The sequence below is a fragment of the Rhinopithecus roxellana genome, chromosome 8, assembly GCF_007565055.1.
Source record: "Rhinopithecus roxellana isolate Shanxi Qingling chromosome 8, ASM756505v1, whole genome shotgun sequence".
Lineage (NCBI taxonomy): Eukaryota > Metazoa > Chordata > Mammalia > Primates > Cercopithecidae > Rhinopithecus > Rhinopithecus roxellana.
This window is the reverse complement of record NC_044556.1, coordinates 134,622,765-134,642,131: the sequence shown is the minus strand read 5'-3', so window position 1 is coordinate 134,642,131 and position 19,367 is coordinate 134,622,765. Positions and strand designations below refer to the sequence as shown.

The 19,367-nt window shown below is 41.0% G+C and overlaps 1 protein-coding gene and 1 pseudogene across 2 annotated transcripts in view; both read right to left on the bottom strand.

Annotated features, from left to right (window-relative positions):
• C8H1orf21 (chromosome 8 C1orf21 homolog) overlaps positions 1 to 19,367 on the bottom strand; it is a 247,411-nt gene that overhangs the window by 45,956 nt on the left and 182,088 nt on the right. The gene's annotated exons all lie outside the window — the stretch shown is intronic.
• Positions 7,396 to 17,259, bottom strand: LOC104666812 (annotated as a pseudogene).

Here is a 19,367-nt window from a genome sequence, read left to right as displayed (position 1 = left end):
GTGAAACCCCATCTCTGCTAAAAATACAAAAATCAGCCAGGCGTGGTGGCGTGTTCCTGTAATCCCAGCTACTCGGGTTGCTGAGATAGGAGAATCTCTTGAAACTGGGAGGCAGAGCTTGCAGTGAGCTGAGATCCAGCCACTGCACTCCAGCCCAGGCGACAGAGCGAGACTCCATCTCAAAAAAAAAAAAAAAAAAAAAAAAAAAAAAGAAAAAAGAAAAACCCAAAAGAAATTCCCTCAAACCTCACTTTCTTAGTTCTGAAGGGAACGACACCCATGTTCAGGATGCCGATTGAAAGCACTACCTGCAAACGAATGGAACTGCTTTTCTCCTATCACTTCTTTACCTTTTTTATCCCACTTAGTCTAAGAAAGCTGTTGTCCTGTAAGGTTCCCTTTGCAAATTGGTTCTGAATTGATAATGTGGAGAGGAATCTGATTTTCCATTTCTGGGTCCAGCAATAGGAAGTTTGTCTTACAGAGAAATCTCAGGGGCCAGATGGATGCTGGAGGCCTAGAGAAAAGTAGTGAGGATTAGAGTATCGGCTCCTGGGACGGCTAATGAGTGCCCTACACAGAGAGGAGGCACAAAAGAACTAAATTGGGACTCTCAAAGGGTGTGTCCTGCCCACAGACTGTGAGCACATGTGTGTACATTTGCACAACTGCATTTCAGAAGCACATGATAACTAGAAAAAATACTTTGACAACTATAAGCAAGAGATTTGTGGGGAAGTACACATTTTAAAAATTTGGCTATAAAATAAATAATAATTCTAGCTTTGGGGGAGTGACCCATAGGATGTAATCTCTAAGAAAACAATCCCATTTGATGTCTTATACTTGATTTCTCAAGCAGTATTAACATGAGATAGGACACTGTTTCCTTCAAATACAAAGGAATTTTATCTTGTCTTCTGAATGATGGTGATCAGAGAAGCCACCTTGACTCTCAGAATTTTGGGATGTTTACAAACGAAAAGGGCCAAGCTGCCAGATTCAACTATTAACTCGAGCCACCATTATCAATACAACTACCTAAAGTCAACACTTCCATTACAATTACCTGTCCACAGAGATTACTGGAGTTATTAGTTTTTTGTTACAATTATTTAGTAGTAATAAAATCAGCATGTAAAGTCTCAGCCTTTTGGAAGTCATTTTTCTATAGATTAAAATATAGTCATGTATCTCATTTTATATCAAACAAACATGAAGTGGGGCAAATCAGTTTTAAAGCACCTAGCATTTTTCACAAAGTTGCTTTTCAAGGTAGACTGCAAACATTTACAATCTTAAGAAAGTAAACAGAGTTGTAAAAAATTGCTCAGAACAGATTTAATTGCATACCAACAAATTTTTTAAAAGTCATTAAGTCACTATGTCAAAAATTAAAATAAACAAGATATGATATAAATTCCACTGGGAATGATAACATAAGGCTGTTTCAAAAAGATAATATATCTCCAAGTTTTTCAAAAAAGTATTAGGTACACACACAGAAAATCAACGAACTTGGAAGAACCACATTCAATTTTTATCCAGAGTGTTTTTATCAGTCAGGATAGGGTAGGTTATGCTATAGTAAAAAATGACCCTCAGTATTATTATTATTATTATTGTTTGGATACAGGGTCTCCCTCTGTCACTCAGGCTGGAGTGCAGTGGCATGATCTCGGCTCACTGCAACCTCCGCCTCCCAGGTTCAAGCGATTCTCCTGCCTCAGCCTCCTCCTGAGTGGCTTGGATTACAGGCGCATGCCACCATGCCTGGCTAATTTTTGTATTATTAGTAGAGATGGGGTTTCACCATATTGGTCAGGAGATCTGGAACTCCCAACCTCAGGTGATCCACCTGCCTTGGCCTCCCAAAGTGCTGGGATTACAGGCATGAGCCACAGTGCCCAGCCAATATTAATTATTTATCTCCTGCACACGCTACACGACCAGCACAGGCTGCAGGATGGCTCTGCTTAATATAACCACTCAGCGACTTGGGTTAATGGAGGCCCCATGTCAACAGGTGCTTTTATAATCACCATGGCTGGAGTTCAGCAAAGGTTACATGTTCCTACTTACTTGGCCAAAGCAGGTCGCAGGACCACATCTAAATTCAAGAGAGTGGAAAAAAAAAGGGGTTTTCAAAAAAGTTCATGGAAAATGTGTATTATGAAAAAATTATGCATGGATTTCAAATTTTTTTCCACCAAGATTAATTCATACTGACTAGTTATAACACGTTTGAACAGAATCTAAGTTCAAGGCACTAAAAAGGATAAGATATCAGTTTGAAAACAGCCCCATCAGAGCAATATGAATTTTACTAAAACTGAAGCAAGAACAAACAACAAATTTATGGTGAAGCATAAGTGGAAGAATGGTGAAATAATTGATGCTTGATGAAAAGTTTATGGGGACAATGCCCCAAAGAAATCAGCAGCTTACAAGTGGATAATTCATATTAAGAAGGGATGAGATGATGTTGAAGATGAAGCCCACGGGGCAGCCCATCCACATCAATTTGCAAGGAAAAAATCAATCTTGTTCATGTCCTATTTGAGGAGGACCAATGATTAACAGCAGAAACAATAGTCAACATCATAGACATCTCAATTGGTTCAGCTTATATAAGTCTGACTGAAAAATTCAAGTTGAGTAGACTTTCCATTCGATGGGTGCCAAAACTGTTGCACCCAGATTAGCTACAGGCAAGAGCAGAGCTCTCAATGAAAACTTTAAATAAGTAGGATCAAGAACCTGATCCCCATTTCCTCAAAGGATTGTAACAGGAGATGAAACATGGTTTTACCAGTACAGTCCTGAAGACAAAGCACAATCAAAGTGATGGCTACTAAGAGGAGGAAGTGGTCTACATAAAGCAAAAGTGAACCAGTCAAGAGTTAAGGTCATGGCAAAAAGTTTTAGGGATGTTCAAGACATTTTGCTTGTTGACTTTCTGGAAGGCCACAGAATGATAACACCTGATTATTAGGAGAGTGTTTTGAGAAAGTTAGCCAATGCTTTTGGAGAAAAATGCCCCAGAAAGCTTCACTAGAAAGTCCTTCTCCACCATGACAAGGCCCCTGCTCATTCCCCTCATCAAGCAAGGGCAATTTTGCAAGGGTTTTGATGGGAAATCATTAGGCATCCACCATACAGTCTTGATTTGTCTCCTTCTGACTTTTTGTTTCCTAATCTTAAAAAATCTTTCACACAAGGAGTAATCTCTATTTTAAGAAAATCTTGGGCTGGGCACAGTGGCTCATGCCTGTAATCCCAGCACTTTGGCAGGCCAAGGCAGGTGGATCATGAGGTCAGGAGTTTGAGACCAGCCTGACCAACATGGTGAAACCCCGCCTCTACTAAAAATACAAAAATTAGCTGGATGTGGTGGCAGGTGCCTGAAATCCCAGCTACTCGGGAGACTGAGGCAGAAGAATCACTTGAATTCTGGAGGTGGAGGCTGCAGTGAGCCGAGATCACGCCACTGCACTCCAGCCTAGGTGACAAGAGCAAAACTCTGTCTTAAAAAAAAAAAAAATTAAAAAAAGAAAAAAAAAGGAAATATTGATGGGATGCTGAGGTGGGAGGATTGCTTGAGCTCAGGAGTTCAAGACCAGACTGGGCAACATGGTGAGACCTTGTCTCTTGAAAACAAACAAACACCCAGCTTATATTAAAAAAAAAAAAAATCTTTAGCTCAGGTGCAGTAGTTCATGCCTATAATCCCGGCACTTAGGGAGGCTGAGGCAGGCAGATCACTTGAGGCCAGGAGTTTGAGACCAGCCTGGCCAACATGGTGAAACCCCATCTCTAGTAAAAAAAAAAAAAAAAAAAAGAAAAGAAAAAGAAGAAGAAAAAAATTAGCCAGGCATGGTGGTGCACTCCTGTAGTCCCAGCTACTCAGGAGGCTGAGGCACAAGAATTGTTTGAACCCAGGAGGTGGAGGTTGCAATGAGCCAAGATGGTGCCACTGCACTCCAGCCTGGGCAATGGAGTGACTCTGTCTCAAAAACAAACAAACAACAAACAAACAAACAAACAAACAAACAATCTTTAAAGGGCACCCATTTTTATTCAGCTAATATGTTAAAAAAAACAAAAAAAAAATGTGGCACATATACACCATGGAATACTATGCAGCCATATAAAAGGATGAGTTCAGGTCGTTTGTAGGGACACAGATGCAGCTGGAAACCATCATTCTCAGCAAACTATCGCAAGAACAGAAAACCAAATACCTCATGTTCTCATTCATAGGTGGGAACTGAACAATGAGATGACTTGGACACAGGAAGGGGAGCATCACACACTGGGTCCTATTGTGGGGAGGGGTGAGGGGGGAAGGGATAGCATTAGGAGATATACCTAATGTAAATGATGAGTTAATGGGTGCAGCAAACCAACATGGCACATGTATACATATGTAACAAACCTGCACGTTGTGCACATGTACCCTAGAACTTAAAGATAATAATAATAATAAAAGAATTAAATAGGTAACTTGAATAAGTGTTAAGATCAAATAATATATACACACTTTATAATTTATAAAAAAAAACAAAAACAAAAACAAAAAAAAAAACTGCATTGATATGGTTAAATTCCCAAGACCTTCAGTTCTTTTTTTTTTTTTTTTTTTTTTTTTTAACCTTCACAAGAGAATGGATGCCAGGTCGTCAGTTCTTTAGGGATGGACTAAATGACAGATATAATTGCTTACAAAACTGTCTCAAACGTGACAGAGCTTATGTTGAGAAAGTTGAGAAAGTTTATATTTTTATTTTTTAATTCCATTTTACCATGAATTTTTTGAAGCCCCTTTATACAATCCTACTCTTGTGCTTGGAAGGAGGAGAATTGGAATATTTATGAATAACTTTAATAACTACCATAATGCTAATTAATAAAATATGAATGTACTCTTGAACACAGAACTATCTAACTATCTAAGATTAATCATAGAGGTCTCCTCTTATTAGTAGTCTGATATGCAACTCTGTCAAGTATCTTATTTGTTACGAACATATGTGTATTTCACAGAAATATAGAAAAAGCTATATTGATAATTTAAACTGGGCCAAAATGCCACTTGGAGCTTAAACTTCAAAACAAACTAAAAGTACTTGATTAGCTTACTGTAGTGGAACAGTGCCACTTGGACACAATAAAATAGAAGAGAGACAAAATCTGTGGTTTATACCCCAGAAAGCTGCATACATACAACCCTGCCTTGTTTTCTCTATTTCTCATTTCTCCTCTCCGATTATCAAATGAGACAAAACACATGTGAATGGGAATCACATTCACACTGTGATTCAAAATAAGACCAAAGATCTTAGGAATTCAACTATTAACTATGCCTGTTGCCTGGTGCCCAGGAGACTGCATTTAAGACCTGACTACTGGCCGGGCGTGGTGGCTCACGCTTGTAATTCCAACACTTTGGGAGGCTGAGGTGGGCGGATTACGAGGTCAGGAGTTCAAGACCAGCGTGACCAACATAGTGAAACCCTACCTCTACTAAAAATACAAAAAATTAGTCGGGCACGGTGGCAGGTGCCTGTAATCTCAGCTACTCGGAGGCTGAGGCAGCAGAAATGCTTGAACCCAGGAGGTGGAGGTTGCAGTGAGCTGAGATGGCACTACTGCACTCCAGCCTGGGTGACAGTGCAAGACTGTCTAAAAAAAAAAAAAACAAAAAACAAAAAAAAACAAAAACAAAAACAAACAACAAACAAAAACCTGACTACCACAAAATACAATAAACATGTTTTAAAACTAGATTTTTCTGGTGGATAAAAATATGGCCAGAAAAATAAAATTACATTGATAAAAGTTAACAAAATACTGTAACAAAGAAATGTATCATCCATCGTGTCTTTGATATTTTAACAAATAAAACCCACCATTTGCGCAGAATTGCTGAACTTTTTCTGTGACTAACCAAAACCTTGCCAGTTTTTTTTTTTTCACTAAATTGAGAAACTGCACATATCAAAGCTAAAAACAAAAAGTTAAATGATCTAGTTTTCCTTAAAGGCAGATCATTTTCTCACACTCATTGTGCCATAGAAGCCAGCCAAAAATTAAAATCAGACTCCAGACTTCCTGAACGAGCTGGACACACCCACAACTCTCTTTAATTCCAAAACTGTCAGTGCCTAGAAAATCTGCTATATTATTTTCCTATTGCTGCTATAACAAATTAACACACATTCAGTGGCTTAAAATGACATAGATTTATGACGTGACACTTCTGGAGGGCCGCCTTCCTTCTGAAGGCAACAGGAGAGAAACTGTTGCATTGCCTTTCGAGCTTCTACACATTGCCAACCCGCCTCAGTCCATAGCTCCTTTCTCCATCTTCAACACCAGCAGTGTAATCTCTGCTTCTGTTATTACATCTTCTTTCTCTAACTCTGATTCTCTTGCTTCCCTCTTGTAAGAATCCTTGTGATTATACTCAAAGCATTCGAGATAAAGCCAAGATCCCTAATTTCATCACATCTGTAAAGTGTCTTTTACCATGTAAAATAACATATTTATAGGTTCCATGGATTTGGATGTGGACATCATACTTCAGCTTACCATAGTCTGCCCTCTGGACTGTAAAGATTCACACCCACCCCACATGCAAAATGCATTCATCCATCCCAAGGCCCCCAAAAGTCTCAACCCATTTATAGCATTGGCTTGGCTCCTGGCTGGAGTACAGAGTGCAGGCCGGCGGGGGATGAAGCTGAGCCGTGCATCTCTGCCAGATCCCCAGGGCCTTGCAAAACAAATTAAGGATTTGTGGTTTTATTCCAAAAGTCATGGGGAGAGCCTCTGAAGGGTTTTAAGCAGGAAAGTCACAGAAGTGGATCTGAGTTCTCGAAAGCCCACTCTGGCAGCAGCACGCGTGAGAACTGGAGGTAGGGAGGCTGCTTAGTAGCCTGCGGCAGTAACCCCGGGGAGGAAAACAGGGCGGTCTGGTTAGTCGAGCATTGCCATAGACAGTGACTGCACAAGGGCGGGCCTGAAGCTGGGTGGTAGTGGAGGCTTGAGAGGACCCTGGACAACAGAGGGAGAAGAAATTTCAGTTGGCCAGGGCAATGCAGAGGGCAGTGCCAATGAGGACAGAGCAGAGGAACTGGCAAGACAGCGAGAGGATAGAAGGTTCTGAGAACTGTCTTGTTCTGTAGCAGTTAGGACTCCTTCACTCAAAAGTCACAGAGGCGGGGCACGGTGGCTCCTGCCTGTAATCCCAGCACTTTGGAAGGCGCAGGTGGGTGGATCACCTGAGGTCAGGAGTTTGAGACCAGCCTGGCCAACATTGGGAAACCCCATCTCTACTAAAAATACAAAAATTAGCCGGATGTGGTGGCGCAGGCCTATAATTCCAGCTACTCAGGAGGCTGAGGCAGGAGAACTGCTTGAACCCAGGAGGCAGAGGTTACAGTGGGCCGAGATTGTGCTACTGCACTCCAGCCTGGGTGACAGAGTGAGACTCTATGTCAACAACAACAACAAAAAAAAGTGACAGAAACTCAACTTGTTTTACCTCTGCAGAAAAGTGATACATTGGTTTACCTAACAATGAAGCTGATCAGGCTTGGGCCTGACTGAATTCAGGGAGTCAAGCAATGCCCTCTGTCTCCCTGTCTCCCATTCTTTTTTTTTTTTCTTTTTTGAGACTTTGAGACGGAGTCTTGCTCTGGTGCCCAGGCTGGAGTGCAGTGTCGCGATTTCGGCTCACTGCAAGCTCCACTTCCCAGGTTCACGCCATTCTCCCGCCTCAGCCTCCTGAGTAGCTGGGACAACAGGCGCCTGCCACCAGGCCCGGCTAATTTTTTGTATTTTTAGTAGAGACGGAGTTTCACCGTGTTAGCCAGGATGGTTTCGATCTCCTGATCTCGTGATCCACCCATCTCGGCCTCCCAAAGTCCTGGGATTACAGGCTTGAGCCACTGTGCCTGGCCCCTGTCTCCCATTTTTTGTTTGTCACCTTGGTTTCATTTTTTTTCATGACCTCCTGGCAACCCCAGATTCAATCCTTCCACTTCTGTGGCCCAACAGGCAAGAGAGTCTTCCTGTTTGTATCAATTACAAGCATCCCAGGGAAACACTGGTTAGCCTACCTTTAGTCAGGCGCCTACACTGTGTGAAGGGGTTAGGGAGTTTCTTAGCAGAAGGTCAGGGAGTTTGCTAGGAGAATAGAAGCCATAGCTAAAACCTCTCTAATTCATCTGGTATGAACTCTTTATATTAAAATTTTTTTCTATTAGTATATATAGATATAAAGTGTATGAATTCTGTTGCATGTATTATGATTCTTTTAGTTTTTTTTTTTTACCTTTTTGTGTTTTCACATACAGGGGTTTTAAGTTTTTCACTAATGGAAAAAATGGATTGTTGTCATATATTACTTATTCCAGCACTTCTATGATTAGTTCTGGTTAATTGTAAATTTAGGTCCTTACTCATACACCCTCTTCCATACCCCTCTGCAACCTCTTCCCATCAGAAGTCACAGTAAATGAAGGGAAGTCAATATTTTAACAGTGTACCCTTTCACCTTCTTGGCTTTTCAGCTAATACAAGTGTCATATCTGTCGTGCTATAATTATTTTACAATGTAGAGCCAGTCACTAGACTTCTACACACAATCTGAACAGTCAATAATCAAATCTGGCATTGTTCTATTTCTGAGGTACTTTTAGTCCAAGGCTGCTAGGAAGAGACTGGTTGTAGCTAGAATTTGGGTTAAAAATGTTCTTCAAAATTGAAATACGGTATTTAGGCAACAGAGACTAAGCGCCTTTCTTTTTTTCTCCCTTCTTTCCTTTTTGAGAAATGGACTGCTAGAAATATCTTCATTCTAAACTCTGCAAACAGAATTGATCCTGTAGTCCTTTAAAGTGGTGTGTTCAGCCCAAAGTTTCTTCATTTGCGTATCTTTTCGGCCTTTTAGAAGCTTTCTTGAAAACTCCCATACTATCTTTCTTCACACTTGCCCTCAAATTTGGTGTATATTCCCCTATGACACCCAAGCCGAGCTCATCCTGTGGATGCGGGATAGTGACAAGACTGGGCCCTCCGCAGCCCGACAGGGACAGCAGCTTGTCAGGGACAAAGAGTGAGAACAAATGACCCACGTCCCCTGCTGCTCTCGTGGCTCTTCCCTCTGAGGCTCTTTCACTAGGAGGCTTTCAAATTAAGGGTCCATTAGATATATAATAAGCACATTCTCTCCATTCTTTTCATGCCCTCTAGGTCCTGCTAGGCAAATCAGTCTTAAGAGCCAGTTTCCTTTTGCCCTTATTCCTTGCCTCTCCACTTCAGTGAAAATCTTTTCCTACTTGAGTAAAAGGCAAAGAAAAAAAAGTTAAAGAACATGATTAAGAGCTTTAATGAATCATATAGGTCTGAATGTAAAGTGGTTCCTGTCTTTCCAATGAGATCCTCAGAAATGTGTCTTGGCAAACATAAATACATAATCCTTTAGGCATGCGGTTGAAACTTTCAGTTGACTACTTACATGGTTTGTTAATTCAGTGACATATATATATTTAAATTCATATATTGTGTAAAAATCATATTTAGAAGTATTACTTTTTCCATATGCACATTTCATGAAACAATTTAAACTTTTCAGATGCATCTGACAATCAGAGTTTTCACAATCACTTAGAATCACAAAATGTTTGAGTCTTCTGATGTTTCCAAAGCATATATTATCTTCATTTCATTTTTTTTTTTTTTTTTTTTTTGAGACGGAGTCTTGCTCGATTACCCAGGCTGGAGTGTAGTGGCACGATCTCAGCTCACTGCAACCTCCACCTTCTGGGTTCAAGCAATTCTCCTGTATCAGCCTCCCGAGTAGCTGGGATTACAGGCGTGCACCACCACGCCCAGCTAATTTTTGTATTTTTTTTTTTTTTTTTTTTTTTAGTAGAGACAGAGTTTCGCCATGTTGGCTAGGCTGGTCTTGAACTCCTCACCTCAGGTGATCTGCCTGCCTCAGCCTCCCAAAGTGCTGGTATTACAGGCATGAGCCATGGTGCCCGGCCTATCTTCATTTCTACTTTGAAGTAAGATGCAGTTTGAATTATTTATTTATTTTATTTTCAATTTTTTAAATATTTCAACTTTAATTTATATTCAGGGGGTACATGTGTAGGTTTGTACCAAGGATATATTGCTTGATGCTGAGGTTTGGGGTATGAATGAACCTGTCATCATTTTAAATTCCAGGCCACCAATACTCCACATTATTCACTACTTACCATGTTATTTGTTCAAAGTAACTGTTAACCCTTTTCCTGTTTAGAAAAAAAAAAGTGAAGCTCGCTGCCAGCACTTACTTAATTTTACGTAAACATGCTCTTTGAGGCTGAAGCAAATCTGACTTTCAATGTGAAAATAAAATATACAAACAGTTTTTGGAGTTATTTCTAAACAGAACTAACATCAGAATCATCTGAATCATCAGAAACGTCTATTTCAGAAAAATCGGATTCATCAAATGAATCTTCGGCCAAGAACTCTTCGAGAATGATGTTAATATCACGCGTAGGAATGTTACATTTTCTAGGACTTAACATTTTCAGTGATTGAGAATTACTGTATTTTGTAAATGGAAATACCACTACTAAAAACAGAATGCTATGAATGGAACAATATCTTCTGTTTCCAAAGTCGATATACTAGTGTGATGTGAAAATAACATAAAAAGAGATATTGCATGGTGAAAGTTATCTTGGGGTGAATGCTGCCGCTACAAGTGCCATCAGTGAGTATTCTCAGGGCAAATGGAAAAGGGTAAAAGGCTGTTTACAATGACACATAGCAATACTGACTACATTAAAATAGCTTTTTTCCCTCCATTAGAAACAAAGTTGGTTCTGACAGAAGATCTCTGCAATCATCCAAAGTGGTCACGGACTGAGAGAGTGCCTGCACCAGAAGACTTACATACAAAGTGGCAAACACTTGACTGAAGCATTTTTGTTTTTGTTTTTTGTTTTTTTTTGTTTTTGTTTTTGTTTTGAGAAGGAGTCTCGCTTTGTCTCCCAGGCTAGAGTGCAGTGGCGTGATCTCGGCTCACTGCAACCTCCGCCTCCTGGTTCAAGTGATTCTCCAGCCTCAGCCTCCTGAGTAGCTGAGATTACAGGTGCGCACCACCATGCCTGGCTAATTTCTGTATTTTTAGTAGAGACTGGGGTTTCATCATGTTGGTCAGGCTGGTCTCAAACTCCTTACCTCATGATCCACCTGCCTCGGCCTCCCAAAGTGCTGGGATTACAGGCATGAGCCACTGTGCCCAGCCTGAAGCATAATTTTAAAAAAATCTTGCTTGGTTCCTGGCTTATACCATAATGCAGTAGAAACTTTTACCAATGATCATCTTCAACAATGATTTTTACCAAACTCCAGGCTTTTCTGATTGAAAGAACTTACTAGAAATGTTAGAGACTTTATCCCATTTCTCTAAATTTCACTGCAGTAAACTACTGAAATGAAAACTCACAAATGTAAGTGCTACATCTACTGTCCAACAGTCATCCTCCAGAAAACATGCTTACAAAACAAAAAACAGAACAGAACAGCATGCATACTGGTCCATTTTCCTATATACATGTTCGCACTCCCTCGTTCCCTCTTCCTACGCCTCCTTTCTCAAGGAGTTGTATGTTGTAGATGACAAACTGCTAGAATACAGACACAATCGTGCTTGATTTGTTCCTTACATGAGGTCTTATGTATGTTCTTCACTGATGTTCCCTTGATAATCTGACAATGGAGAAACACAGCTTTTGATTCCTTGTCTCTTATGGTCTCTTGTAATTATAAACACAATAACAATCAAAATAAGAGTTCTCATTGACAGCACCCCTCCCAAGAGCCAGACACCTGACTAAGGCCTGTGGGCATTAACTAAGTTAATGCAGACGAAATGCCAGGCACAAGTCCTGCCATGTGCTAAGAGCCCAATAGATGTCAGCCATTACTATTATTGCCTCGGCCTCCCAAAGTGCTGAGATTACAGGCATGAGCCACCGTGACCGGCCTGAAGCATAATTTTAAAAAAATCTTGCAAAACATCTGTATTAATTGTTATCATTCAATCCTCACAACAACTATATGAGGTAAGCATTCCCACAGATGAGAACATTAAGAAGAACATCAAGGAAACAAGGCCATAGAGTTACTGGCCAAGAGGGGATAGAAACTCTGCATGTCTACCTCTTTCAACAAATATTTTGCATTCTTAAAAAGGCCAAATCTATGTAAATTAAAGAGGATGTGGAAAAGAACAGTCCACATATTTTTAAACTCCCCCCTTATGTTCTAATACCTAATGATGAGAGAGGTCTAGAAGGGACACACAATTTTAATGACAGGGCAAGAACCCTGGAAATCCCCCAATGGCCATAGCTGAGAAACAGCCGTTGCCCCTTTCCAGCCCAAAGCAAGTCAAGGCCAGGCAAGTCACGGAAAGGGATGAAGTGTCTCCAGCAAACAACAGTGGGTAGAGGGACCAGATATAACTGCTAAGATAACGCCCACTCGAAAGGCAATCAAAATTCTTCTAAAAGGTCATTCAAGTTGACCTAAGTAATACATATAGCCGGTGTTGATACTAGGGAGAGCCAGTTGTCAGACACAGTCACATGCTGCATAACAGCATCTCGGTCACCGATGAACTGCATATATGACAGGGGTCCCGTAAGACTATAATACAGTATTTTTACTATACCTTTTCTATGCTTAGAGATGTTTAGATGGACAAATACTTATCACTGTGTATAAATGCTTGCAGGATTCAGCTCAGTGACATGCTGTACAGGTTTGTAGCCTGGGAGCAACAGGCTACACCATAGAGCCTAGGTGTGTAGAACCTGTGTAAGTTCACTCTATGAGGTTCACATGACGACAAATCACCTAAGGATGCATTTCTTAGAACGTTTCCCGGTGGTTAAGCAACCCATGACTGTGAATACATCACCTTCATTCCATCTGGCAAGATGTTCTGCCTTAGCACTCGGCTGCATTATTTTCCTTTTCTTTCCTGTTCACTATGCTTTAATTCTGAGGACCATAGGAGGGTAGAATATTACTTTTTAAAAACTTTAAACCTATGTCTAAGCATACCCTTTTCTTAAATTGATGACCTGATGTTAAAATGTTATTTTTCATGTCATTTATAATCTTACCAGAATCCATTTAATGAAGTTTGGTTAGACTTCAGTGGAAATTATCTTCCAGAGCTGTTTTCCCCACCTGGGATATAGGGGTAACTTTACTACAATTAGTATGCACAGTGCAGAATTTCACGCAAGGGGGCCTGTGGCAGCAGTGAGATAATTTAAACAAAAGTGTAATTTAAACACATTTAACAAATTAAACATAAACATATTTAACACATTTCAGCATATTTAACATAATTTAAACATATTAAACATTATTTAAACATTCAAACGAACAAAACAGAAAGGACATATGCACAAACTTGCTGCTACTTAGATCACTGCAACTTCTAGGATCCATTGTCTTTTACTGATTTAAAAACAAAGCGAAAATAAAAAAATTAAAAAGTTGTGCCTGAAAAATATATATTTAAATCTTATTTAAAATAGTATAAAATTTGTTTGCCACCTCTACCTAATTCCTTGTTCCAGGGTAACCAAGGCAGAATGATATTATGTAACTAAGTGGCAGCTTTTCCCTCAAATAAATATCCTTTATCTATTGTCAAGAGGAAACTGCAGTTCCGAGGATGATTTGGATAGACCAGACTGCAGTGTCCATGCTACTTTTTGAATACTCAGTTAAAGGGCCCTAAATTCTTGGCTTCTGTAGGCTTTGGCTTAGGACATATGGCTATGCCATAGTCCTCTCCACAGCACATGGCCTCTTCCTGAACTGACAACAGGGAGTCCTTTACCAACTCTAGCTCACTGTTCTGACATCCCTGGCCCCAGTCTTCAAAATAGTACCACCCTGTCGCAACCAGTTTCTATCATCATTCTGTGTTGTACAAAGTTTTATTATCTATTTTATTTTTTAGAGATGAAAGTCTTGCTATATTGCCCAGGCTGTCCTAGAACTCCATCCTTGGAGTTCTCCAAGGATAGTGATCTCCATCCTCGGCCTCCCAAGTAGCTTGGACCAGAGGCACCTGCCATTGCACCCAGTCTGGAGTTTAATTTTATTTTTCCCCCCAAATTAAGTAGCTGTCTATTTAGGTAATTTTATTTGAAAGGAGAATACTGTAATCCAGAAATGAATGAGCATTTCCTCATTTAACCTTCCAAAGAAAAGTTCAGCCTCTGACAAAGTATAAGGCAAGTAACAGAATTCAACTTATCTGTATACAAAAGGACTTTCAACCACGCTCTAGAAAATGTGCACACTTTCACTTAATGACCACTGATGATGGAAGTGAGAAGCAAGTGGCAATGGGAACTGCTGCTGCCTTGTCCAAATTAGCGAACCACCACCTGCTCTACTGCTCTGTATCACTGGAACAACTCCAGTTCCTCCAGAGACTATGAAAAGGAACTGCAGAAGCTATCAAGGTAGCATGGCACACTCCATCATGCTTGTGAAGAAAAGCAAAAGGAAACACCATGCTGACACCCTCTCATCCTGGGTAGAACGACTGTCTCCCTCCCTGTTCTTGGCAGAGACTTATCCCAACGTCTTGGCTTATCTGTTTACATATCTGTCTCTTCTTACTACAGGCTACTTTAAATGCTTCGACCTAATAAAATGCAAGCCCCTAAAGATGGTGTTCATATCTTACCCATCTTTGTATATAGTAGGTAATGTGATAGGCACTCAATACAGGTTTGCTGGAAGAATGAACGAAAGAGCATTTGTCCTCCTTTACTTGTGTGCTACACGGTTCAGCAACGTTACTCCCACTCAGAATGAAGCTGGGCACAGAAAGGGCAGAATGACCTTTGGAGCTGACGCACAACAATGGAGGACCATCAAAGGGAAGGAGTGGTGCTTTCACTGTAACCTTGACTAAAATTGCAATTGTGGCTCCATGGGAGAAAAACAGAGCAAGAAACAGCAGTCACCCCAGTGCATGGGCACCATCACTTTTAAGCTGAGTTATAAGAACCTCAGGGTGTTTTTTAAAAAATAGGTTTTAAGTTATTTCAAGGAGGAAAAAGAGCTTAACATGCATCATTTTACTCTAAATATCTTTGATATGTTTTCACCATAAGACTTTTAGGTTGTAATGATAATAAATACCAAGTATTATTCTCTTATAATACTCATAGCATCATGTAAGAACTTCTCTAAAATGCACAGCAGCCTGGAGTAGTCAAATTCACGGAGACAGAAAGTAGAATGGTGCTTGCCAGTGACCGGGGGCAGGGAGGAAGGAGGAGTTAGTGTTTAAATCGGTACAAAGTTTAAGTTTTGCAAGATGAAAAAAGTCCTGGAGATGGATGGTGGTGATGGTTGCACAACAATGTGAATGTACTTAATGCCACTGAATTATATTCTCAAAAATGATTAAGATGATAAATTTTATGTTATGTATGTTTTACCACAGTTTTTTTTTTGTGTATGTGGTAAAGGGAAAGTCACTGTCAAATGCTAACAGATAGGAGAATGCCTGGGCTCTAGCCTCAAGGGAATCACTTCAAACTTTAGGCTAGAGAGAGGTTTTTAAAATGATGAACATGGAATGGGAGGTGTGCAGGAGTGTGCTGGGTACAAGATCTGGGTGTCTTGTTCTGGTGGCTGTCTTCAGTCATGGTGTACCTGGAGTGCAGCTGAGTGTCATCTCAACAATGGCTGGGTTGTAGATTAACTGCCTTGAGGCCATCTCTGGAATTTCACAGCTCAGTCTTCATGCCTGGTTGTCTCAAGATTAGCCCCTGGAACTTTCAGTGTGGTTCATTCCTTGTGGTTTCATCTTGGGGCTTGTAGGAAACAAAAGCTAGTGTGCGGAGGGCCTTGAAGTTTCAAATGGCTTGAACTTCCTTGTAATGCAGTTCAGCATGGGCTGGGTTCACCATAGCAACAACTAACTATCCATCTTCCTTTGACTTTAGTAGCCTGGAAAAATCTCTGCTTGACCAGTATGAAACTCAAAGCTGGTGATGCCATTGTAGGCTGCAGTCTGCCTGGCATCCTCCACTGCCTGCCCCACCAACAAAATCCCAAGGACCTGCAACGTGCTGAGCCAGAGGGAGGATGATCACACCAGTTCCACAGCAGATGGCAAGGAGGATGGTGTTAAGAGTTCACTCCACTCAGCTTCCCTACAATCCAGTACAGCATCTCTGCACCAGCAGTGTTAATCTGGAAAAAGGCATCTGGAGAGATGCAGACCTTCAAGCCCAGGAGATCTTTAAAGATATGAGGTTCCCCAAACAAGAGCTAGTAGGCAGGCTGATGATGGTTGAAAACGGGTCATGGTGCTTTCCTGGAAGTCAGTTGAGGTCAAGTCATAGACTGTTCCAGGACCTTTAATGAAAAATTTCTTTACAGTCTCTTCCTGAATATGGAGCTCCCCTGGACTTAATTCCTGGGGATGGAATGTGATGACAGCCATTGTGTGCCTTAGGCTATTGGTGCGGACTGTGAGCTCACACCAGTATCGACCTTCATGAAATAGAAGGCAGGGCTCTGTTGGAAGGAATACTTCATCGTACTGTGCCACCTGATTGTGTTTCTAAGGGATGTTTTTCAGATGGGTAGACTGTACACAGACGATGTTCCCATCTTTTCAGGTTCCCAGGTCATATCCCACAGTCTTTGGATTGCCATCTGGACCTTGATTCACAGAGAAGGTAGGACTTACTTTCTGCTAGCCACTGATGACAGGAGATGGTATAGTAGGATGGAGAAGACAAGCAGCCCCTCAGATCTGGGTGCAGCTGTTGTCACATTGACTCCATCAAGCATTTGAATGTGAGACTCTAGTCTGTAAATTTTCACCTTGAGCCATTCATAGTTCAGCCTCCAGAGCAGCATCACAACACCAGCCAGCCTTTCCTGCCAGGAATCATCTAGTAGTCCCAGATGACTTGGTTTCTTCTGACGTTTTTGTCCTTTTTGACACTTCTTGGCTACCACATGGGTGAAATTTCCCTTACATACTATGCCCCAAAAGAGCTGTGACCAACCTGGTGGTTTTACAGCACACCAGGGAAGCAGTCTTGGTTTGGAGAGGAAACCCACCCTGGAGAGGAAGCATGTGAGGCTGTGTGTCAGGACTCTTCTCTTAATGCCTGCCATCTAAAGACACACTGAAATCCACCTCTCAGGGTTGAGGTGAGAACAACAAGCTCATATATATGGCACACTCTGGACTGTGCTGAACACAGCAGATGCTTGACATGTGTCACTACCCTTCCTTAGGCTCTGATTTGAAGTGTGTCACTTGGTTTCATCATGTCTTAATGTCTCCAACCTGCAAAATCAAGGCAGCAAACCAAAAGGGCAGTAGATGACCCAGTTTACTTGTGGCAGGGAGTCATTTCCCTGTTGAGTAGGGCACCTCTACTACCCCCCGGCACACGCAGCCAACAGCGGGGCAGGCATGGCAGAACGTGGTGCTCCTCCCAATGCCAGTGTAGCAGCTGGCCTGGGCACCTCAACTTCTCTTGAGGAGTACCCTTCCCTACTTGGCTGGGAATCTTCTCTTGAGAAGATTCTTGGGGGATCTTCTCTTGAGACCTTCCTCAAAAGCATTTATAACCCTAATCCGCAATTTTAAACAATGTACAACAAAAGTTGGAAGGAGTTCTAACCCCCAGCTTCCCCTAAGCTTCCCCTCCCCTTTTAATATATTATCTCTTTCATTCCATCTATTAAATGTCCTCTCCTTATTTTTATACACTCCAAAATGAACATTAAACAGAAAATTTACACACACAGATTGGTTAAAATATTTACTTGTAGATTTATAAATAGTCTGCAGTCCCAAGGACAAATGGCCACATAATCTATTGAACAACAGTGATCTGTGTAGGTTTGGACACAATGGAAAACTACGGATCCTGTAAAGGTTTAATATGCAGGACTTTAATAACGTGTAATTTCACACATGCAGGGCCTTTTACGTGCCTAGTGGACTTTGAGAATTCAGAGCAAACCAACTTTGTGAGAGAAATACGGTACTTGGCTTGTTTATAACTCCAATGCCAATCCACTTTACGGGGGACACCCCACTTAATTTTCCAGTTGGAGGTAATAAAGTCATACTACAAACTGAAAGCAACCATAGGAACTGGAATGAATGTGATGACCTTTCTGGAGAAGCACCAGAGTTCAGAAAAGAGGTGCATGGTGAGGTCTAGAGAACCAGGGCTCTGAAGGTGGCCAGATCTTTAAAAGCTAGACTCTGCCACTTAATGTTTGTAAAGTTTGTGAGTAACTTAAACTCTTAGAGCCTTGGTTTCTTAATCTGCAGACCGAAGATAACAGAATCTCTCTCACAAAACACTATTATTATATCAAATGAGATTAAGTAAGATAGTGCAAGCACCTGAAACATGGTGGATATTCAATAATTCTCAGATACTATTAATTATCCTCATGAATAACATCAGAATATAATATTATTCTGTTCTGAAAAATAACCAGGTCAACCTCAGAGTCTTGTCCTGAAATACTTTTTTGTTCTAATATCATGAGGTTTGAGAGCAAGGATGGCACTTTTAAGGGTAGTCTAGTCTAGTCCTTCATTTTACATTAGTGGTAACTAACGTCTAGAGAGAGTAAAGGACTTGATGAAGGTCATACTGTTAGTGGCATAATTAAAGCCTATTCTTTGATCCAGGTCTCCTTCCTTTTTCTACTGTGGAACTTCTGTAGGCAGCAGAATGAAAACAGGTGAATTTTCAAACTTCACCTTCTAATTCTGGACTGTGTGCCATGTCAGCAGCAGGTGAAACATGGCAGAGGTGACATGTGTCCTGTGATGGCTGAATTAGAAAAGACTCTAGCTAAGGTTTCCAGAGATCCCTAGTGCTAGCAATTCCTGAGCCGCTGGTTCATTCTACATATAACTGGCTTTCTTGGGTTTGCTAAGAAACCCAACTCTTCACTCTCTCAGCTTTCCAATTTAGAGAACGTTATAGTATTATTGTCTCCTGTTCTCTTAGCCTTAGAGAATTATTATTATTAGGCCAGGTGTGGTGGCTCACACCTGTGATCCCAGCACTTTGGGAGGCTGAGGCCAGATCACTTGAGGTCAGGAGTTCAAGACCAGCCTGGCCAATATGGTGAAACCTGGTCTCTAATAAAAATACAAAAATTAGCCAGGTGTGGTGGTGCGTTCCTGTAGTCTCAGCTCCTCGGGAGGCTAAGGCAGGAGATCACTTGAACCTGGGAGGAGCAGG